This window comes from Staurois parvus, unplaced genomic scaffold (assembly GCF_062004578.1).
Source record: "Staurois parvus isolate SC_StPar_1 unplaced genomic scaffold, SC_StPar_1.0 ptg000898l, whole genome shotgun sequence".
In the NCBI taxonomy this organism is placed as follows: Eukaryota; Metazoa; Chordata; class Amphibia; order Anura; family Ranidae; genus Staurois; species Staurois parvus.
This window is the reverse complement of record NW_028318694.1, coordinates 1047501-1055841: the sequence shown is the minus strand read 5'-3', so window position 1 is coordinate 1055841 and position 8341 is coordinate 1047501. Positions and strand designations below refer to the sequence as shown.

At 41.9% G+C, this 8341-nt stretch overlaps 1 long non-coding RNA gene across 1 annotated transcript in view; it reads left to right on the top strand.

Moving 5' to 3' along the window:
- The first annotated feature begins 6646 nt into the window (after nt 1-6646).
- LOC149442235 (uncharacterized) overlaps nt 6647-8341 on the top strand; it is a 10076-nt gene continuing 8381 nt past the window's right edge. Inside the window, exon 1 of the long non-coding RNA XR_016307208.1 lies at nt 6647-6728. This is a non-coding gene — a long non-coding RNA (uncharacterized LOC149442235). The remainder of the gene's footprint in view (nt 6729-8341) is intronic.

Here is an 8341-nt window from a genome sequence, read left to right as displayed (position 1 = left end):
CCCAAGAACTGTACTTGAGTTACCTGCATCAGATCATCCCCCACAACTATTACCTTTTGTACCACCTCCTCCCTTTAGATTGTAAGCTCTATGAGCAGGGCCCTCCTATTCCTTCTGCATTGAACTGTATTGTAATTGCACTGCCCTCCTTTGTATTGTAAATCACTGCGTAAACTGTTGGTGCTATATATATCCTGTATTATAATAATAATAACTCAAAAGTTTGAATTTCCCATCACTCTGTGTCCCAGTGGACAAAAATGGAGGGTGAATCTTGATAATGGGAACACAAGCACCAATAAATCCTGACAGGGATTTTAACCATTCATCAACTTATCCCCAACCTAACTAAAAATAAAAATTTGGCTCAAGATACACTGGTGTTGTAAATACATGCATGTACATGTAACCTGGAATGTTGCTGATAACTGCTGTGGAAGTTGTTGCTTTGTCACTGCTGCATTATCATTCTGCAGTGTGGACAGGGTTAATTCGAATATTCATTACTGCAGAAGCTATCGTTAAGGAGACCATTTTGCAATGCTTGTCTATGGAATGTCTCCAGTTCAGGTGGCAGCCATCTTGGCTGCGTCTGGTTCAGTCTTGGTAGACAGAGATTCTCTGATGCAATAGAGCAAGGGAAAATGTGTCTGCAGACTGCTGAGAGGAAAGAAAAGGAAAGACTTAAAGCTAGCAGATGTGTCAGAAAACGATTGAGCAGCTGGCTGAACAGAACCCTGCCTTAGCTTACCGCAATCAGGTGAGACCTCAGGGAAGCATACTGCTCATCACACAGGACCTTGCCTCAGAGACCCGGAAACTTCTCCCTGAGAGGGTGTGAAATCTGATTTGGATGTCTAGTGATAACAGACTCCAATAGAGAGCACTCCTATGACATGTAATTAAGGAAAAGAGGGACTGTCATAGCAGTCCTTAGTTCCTGGGCTCTCCTGCTTCCCAAGGAAGCTGGGGACCACAACAAACAGCATCAGGATAACAATAAGGAGCAGATCAAGGAACATCCATTCCCCAGTCTGCTTCAAGTTCAATGAACCCAGAAGCTCTCAGTTTTGAGCATATTTGGGTTCAGAGCTGTTAGAATCCCATTTGAAATGCTGGTTTAACAGTTGAACAAGCACAGTCCTGTTCTTGATCAGGTGTAGCAGAGGGTAGGCATTAAGGGTTTAATAGTGTGCAAGAAAATGTAAAAAATCGCTCTGGTATTGAAGTGGTTAAAGCTGAAGATTAGCTAAATAACAATTCTGTACAAGTCACATCACTTACCTGCACTGACGTTTGTCCCTAGTTGGGTGAGCATCTGGATCCTGGAGAAATCTTCACTGAAAAGGTGCCCATCCTCTTCTTGTTTCTGAACTTTAATGGCTAACAGCTTCAGCTCACATGATTCAGTGTAATCAATCAAAGAACTTTTCTCAATGGGGGAAGACGAAGGAAGGAAGGGGTGCTTCCCTCTTAGACCATCTGTACTGCTGTTATGTTTGAAGACCTGAAGCTGTTAACCATTGAAGTGCCAAAAGTTCAGAGACAGGATGAGGACAGGCATCCCTGCAGTGAAGATTTCTCCAGGATCCAGTTGCCTGCATAACAAGGGACATACTTCATTACAACTAAGTGGTATGACTTAAGGTGTGTTTTTTTTCTCGCTAAATTTCAGCTTTAAGGCATAACTAAACCCAAGAACAAAAATAAAATATATTGGAGCTAACTAATCCTTCGATGTGGTGGCTTCACTAGTTTTCTTTTTTCAGGCTAAGTTTATTTCCAGCATTTACAGAAACTATCCATTGATCTTGCCAGAAATAGTGTCATTGTCACTTCCTGTAAGCTGACCTGGAAACAGAAACATAATATATACATAAACTATGAAATCCCATCATCCCCCATGTAATGCAAATAAACAAAGGCACACGTTTTAAATCCAACCTGAGTGGTGACCATAGCTGCCTCCATAGATACAGTGGAGGGGTGAGTGTAGTCACCCAGGGCCAATGAGTGTTTTATACACAAGTTTACCAAGTTAAAAAAAGGGAAAGGTCTGAAAAAAGAAAACGAATTCAGGCACTACATCTAAGGTCTAGTATGTTTAAATATGTCACATTTTTGTTTTTGGGTCTGAGTACACTTTCAGCGCAGAAGCTAGCTATGATCTGTTTTGATCATATTTGACCTAGAGGAACTTTTTTCCTTTTTCCTGCAAAACCAGAATATTCTATTCAAGATGAACCCTGGGGAAGCAGCAATACACAAAGTTGTAATACATTTTGTAATACATTTACCTGAGCTCTTACCTGTTAAATGATCTGTAACTCTTTTGCAGCTCATTAAGCACAGTGAGCCCTTTACCTCTCATTGATGCACAGCCCAATTAAAAACACTTCTCCAGACTTCTGACTGTACAGTGGAAGAACAGAGGAACACTGATAAGATCCTCCCTCTACTCTTCTACTTTTTACTTGTTGTCAGTGTGTTCTGCACATAAGCATTGCTACTAATCCTGATTGGCTGCTAGCGCTTTCCTTCCCAGCCTGAGTGTTGCTACACATAGGATTAAAAGAAGATGATGTCAAGAAAAGTGCTTACGTGCATTAAATTTAAAGTAAACTCACCGGAGTCTTTATTAGGTACACTTGTTCAATTACTTGGGAGCACAAGTTGCTAATCAGCCAATCACATGGCAGCAATTTAATCCATTTAGGCATCTAGACATGATGAAGACAACTTAATCCATTTAGGCATCTAGACATGATGAAGACAACTTGCTGAAGTTCAAAACTAGCATCAGAATGGGGAAGAAAGGGAATTTAAGTGACTTTGAACATGGCATGGTTGTTGGTGTCTGATGGGCTGGTCTGAGTATTTAAAAAAATGCTGATCTACTGGGATTTTCACGCACAACAATCTCTAGAGTTTAAAGAGAATGGTCCGAAAAAGAGAAAATATCCAGTGAGTAGCAGTTGTGTGGACATAAATACCTTGTTGATGTCAGAGGTCAGAGGAGAATAGGCAGACTGGTTTGAGATTATAGAAAGGCAACAGTAACTCAAATAACCACTTGTTACAACCATGGTATGCAGAATACCATCTCTGAATGCGCAACACGTTGAACCTTGAAGCAGATGGGCTACAGCAGCAGAAGACCACAACGGGTGCCACTTCTGTCAGCTAAGAAGAGGAAATGGAGGCTACAATTTGCACAGGCTCACCAAAATTGGACAAAGAAGATTGGAAAAACATTGCCTGGTCTGATGAGTCTTGATTTCAGCTGCAACATTCAGATAGTATGGTCACAATTTGGCGTAAACAACAAGCATGGATCCATCCTACCTTGTATAAATATTTCAGGCTGGTGGTGTAAAGGTGTGGGGGATATTTTCTTGGCACACTTTGGGCCCCTTACTGCCAATTGATCATCGTTTAAACTCCATGGCCTACCTGAGTATTGTTGCTGACCATATCCATCCCTTTATGACTACAGTGTCCCCATCTTCTGATGGCTACTTCTAGCAGGATAATGCATTATGCCACAAAGCTCAAATCATCCCAAACAGGTTTCTTGAACATGACAATCAGTTCACTGTACTCCAATGGCCTCCACAGTCAACAGATCTCAATCCAATAGAGCACCTTTGGGATGTGGTGGAATGGGAGATTCGCATCATGGATGTGCAGCCGACAAACCTGCAACAACTGCATGATGCTATGATATCAATATTGTTGAAAATCTCCAGGGAATGTTTCCAACACCTTGTTGAATCTATGTCACAAAGAATTAAGGCAGTTTTGAAGCCAACATGGGATCCAACCCGATACTAGCAAGGTGAGCCTAATAAAGTGGCTGGTAAGTGTATATATTTAATGTTTTTTCAAGAATACACAACAGCTTTCACTGTTTTTTCTTATTTTACTGTGTTTTTCAATGTGCCATAATGCGTTTACTTGCATCATCATTGTTTTTCATGTTGGTCAATAAAAATCTATTTGACTGGCTTTATGACGTTCTGTGTGTGTGCAGGATGCATTTTAATTCACATGTGTATGTATGAATAGACCCTTAGATCTTCTCTTTGTCTTTCAGGTTTCTTGCACATGGGTGGCTGAGTCTATTCAATGTAAATACCGGCAATTTCTTCCAGGTGCAGCATACAGTACAGCCTGCCATAGACATGAATGGTTGTGCTGCTGTACTCAGGTATATGTTGGTGCTATTGTACACGACTACAATGGATGGGTACATGCAAAAAAACCCTCAAAAAACGTAAACTGACATTTATGTTAAACTGTCTCAGCCGCCTATGTGCAAGAGCCCTCATGCTAAACTGCAGCTCCCAGATGTGAACCTTTCCCATAGGGAAGAATGGGATTTCCACTTGAGATGCAATTTCATGCAGCAGAATGCAAGAGTTTGGCTGCCTCGGAGAGGACGAGTGTGAATATTATTATTATACAGCATTTATATAGCGCCAACAGTTTGCGAAGCGCTTTACAAAATGAAGGTAGACATTACAGTTACAATACAATTTGGTACAAGAAGAAACAGAGGGCCCTGCTCATTAGAGTTTACAATCTAGGAGGCCCTTCAGGATTATTATGTATTATTATAATACAGGATTTATTTAGCGCCAACAGTTTGCTCAGCACTTTACAATATAACGGGAGACAATACAGGAACAATACAGTTCAATACAAGAGGGTTAGAAGGGCCCTGCTCCTTGGAGCTTACAATCTAAGAGGGAGGGATATAAAAGATAATAACTGTGGGGGATGGACTGATAGGAGGTATAGAAGATTCCATTATTAGCTGAAGGCAGGATAGGCTTCCCAGAAGAGATTCATTCTGCGGGGATCGTCAGCTTTCTTTACAACTTACCTTTTCCTGGAGCGGGTCCGGTGTCACCCCGTATAGGTTGCATGCTGACGATCCCTGCAGGATTGTTCGAATCTGCGGATTGAGCATAATGGATCAGAGTCTGATCCATTATGCTCCCCAATCTGCAGATCTGATCCATCATGCGGGGATCGTTGGCATGTAACCTATACGGGGTGACACCAGACCCGCTCCAGGAAAAGGTAAGTTGTAAAGAAAGCCAATGATCCCCGCAGGATGGATTGGATCCATCCTGCGGGGATCATCGGCTTGATTTACAACTTACCATTTCGAGGAGCAGGTCCACTGTTACCCCATGCGGTAAGTGTCACCCAGTGCAGCGCACACCACCCACCTCGGGACGCCACTGCTACAGCCAATACATACTGTATTCCTGAGTGCTGATTGAACTACAACTACCAGAGAGCTGCTAACCAGAAGGTTGCTGGGAGAGGAGATATATTCTACAGCAAGGGACTGGCTAGCTCTTGGCTGCAGGATTCAAGGCTGAACACAGGGGGACTGCCGTTCTCCTCCAGAGACCGATTGCTGGCCTACCACTGCCATGTTCTGCACATCTTTTCAGCACAGCAGTGATGCCGATCGGCACACTGGGATCACCCCAGCATCCCTGCATCGGGACTGTCATTTGTACGGTCTTCACACAGACATCTCTGCTTGCTGTGCCGACAGGCCATCAGGCGGTAACTCCTCACATTCCTGCAACCAGCCAAGAGCCTGAGCAAGAACTCTGTTCCTAGGAGGCTGTGCTATCCATAAGATTGGTGAGCTGGCTGATGACCATGCTTTTTATGTCATCACTCTAGAGACACTGCATGCAGACAGCTTTACACCTCAGCACCAGGAGACCTTTGCTTTGAGCAGTACCACAGTCTATCTGTTTAATCTCATTGAGTTGCCAGTATTCAATAATGTTTATGGGCCCCACCAATGCTAGCAACAGAGGATACCATCATATAAGAAACTTTAAACACCACAGGACTCAAGTTGCAATCTCTAGTTAAAAGGACCTCTTCTATTTTAGGGCCATTGCTATTCAAATTGGGTTCCATATATCTATTAATGCCAGAGTATATGTTTACTTAATTCTCTGCATTCCCCATTGCAGCGCTGGTGGTCTGGAGGGTGCAGGTAAGTCAACAAGCCTTTTCTTCAATCTCTTGCGCCAGGGGGTTGCAATTTAATGGTTGAAACTTGCTACTCATGACTGTATAATGTCATAAACGTTGCTAATTGATTATTCCTATTTTACCAGTTTTCTGCTTTTATGTGTTAACTGGAGTTGTATAGCCTAAACCCATTATTTCTGTGGCCTACCCTTTTGAGCACTTTTAATATAGAGGTGTTACTAAAGAATTGTGTCTCTTGCATTATTATTCTATACTGTTGAAATATATCTGAACCCAGAGTGTCAGAGGTGTCAGGAGGCTTGCAAGGTCAGGGCAACCACTAGGGAGGGGGTAGCGCTACACCTGGTGTTTTAATGTGCCCTAGGACTGACCTATGTTTATCCAGTGTAGAAAAACGCAGGTCACCACAAGTAGTGTGAACGAACCCTAAAACACATGGAAGCTGACAAAAAAAAAAGGACGTGGGCTCTTTTCGAAAACACATCAGGTTCTGTTTAAAACATTGGCTTTGATGACACATGTACTGATGTGCGTTCCAATGCCGTGTTGCAACAAGCTGCGCTGTGTACAAATGCAGCCTGCAGTACTTTTTTCTGCGCATTGGTGTAAACAGAAACAATGGGGCATTAGGAAAATCGCCTTGGCTATGCGTTAGGACGTCATTGGCTGCGATGGTGCGGATGAGCCCTAAAGTGAGTTTTTAATGTTCTCTCCTTCTGACTTTTAGTATTGTACATGTATGATGACTCCCTGGGGTCCAGCACAGTCTATATTCCTGCCGGTCTGTAGATTTCATCCCGGTGTCCTTCACCCCACCGCCAGCCTCAGATCCCCTACTGTGCCGATCAGCGTGCAACCGGCCTGGGCTCGTATGGAGTGTGTGCCCGGCTCTTCACAGCACAATGTCCCCAGTCATCTCCATCACAAGATTTCCGAGACGCCCATTGTGGCCGGTGAATGGAGCAGTGAGAGTCCGGCGTACAGAGTGCCATTCCCGGAGCAGAAGAAGAAGTCCTCCCCGCTGTGCAACGCCGCTACGGCCGGCCCGACTCCGGAAGATACACAGCGCACACCGCCATCTATTGACCATCCGCGGAATAACATCTCTCCCTTTCACACCCAGCGAGAAGCCACAACTGCTGCTTTTCCTGCAATCAACTTCTTTTCTGTCATTTCACTGGTTACACTACATAGAGCTAGAAACTGATGTATGACCATAAAACAAGAATATATACTGTCCTCATATGTATGGCACGCATTGATCTGACATGAGAAGTTCATATTAACATACATAGAGGCTGATTTACTAAAGGAGTTACGAATTGTCACCTAATTATGTGGCTAGCCTCTTTAACTATCCAATCATGTGAAAAACAAATTCCTGATTACTTGTTTCATCTAAACATGATTGGATCATTGAAGTGAATATGCACAATTTGTTCCATGAAGATTCTCAACTGCTTTAGTAAATCAGCCTAGTTACATATTATTATTATTATTATTATTACCTTAGATTGTAAGTTCCCTGAGGGTTAGGGAATGACGTGAATGCACACTATATATGTAAAGTGCTGTGTAAATTGACGGTGATATATAAGTACCTGTAATAAATAAATAATAATACTACTACTATAACCATAATAATAATAATAATAATAATAATAATAACACTATAATAATAATAATACTATAACCATAATAAAAATAATAATAATACTAATACTATAACCATAATAATAATAATAATAATAATAATAATAATAATAATTTTATTAATATCATCATCATTAATATTACTCAAGATTTATATAGCACCAACAGTTCATGCAGTGCTTTACAATATAAAGGGAGACAGTACAGTTACAATGCAGTTCAATACAGAAGGAATAGGAGGGCCTTGCTCATGGAACTCACAATCTAAAGAATGACAAAGTGCTGTTTACCCCCCCCCCCCTTTAATGCAGCAGCCAATCAATATCCCAGGACAGGATGCAAGACAAGAAAAGTTAATCAGATCTAGAAGTTACCTTAAAACGCTGGGCATACACTACAAAATATGATTGTACAATCTCCTTTAAGGTGGCCATAGACTATACAATCAGATTGTACAATCTCCTTTAGATTTAACAACGGTTGTGAAGTGAAAGGCCCTGCCTGATTTGATTCAAATAGAATGTATTGTTCAGGAGTGTCCTACTATTACATAGTTTTAGCAAAGCTATAGGAGTTGCAATCAGATTGTAGAATGTATGGCTTTAGACTTACCAAAACTATGTGACAGGAGGGCAAATCTACACAATCCATT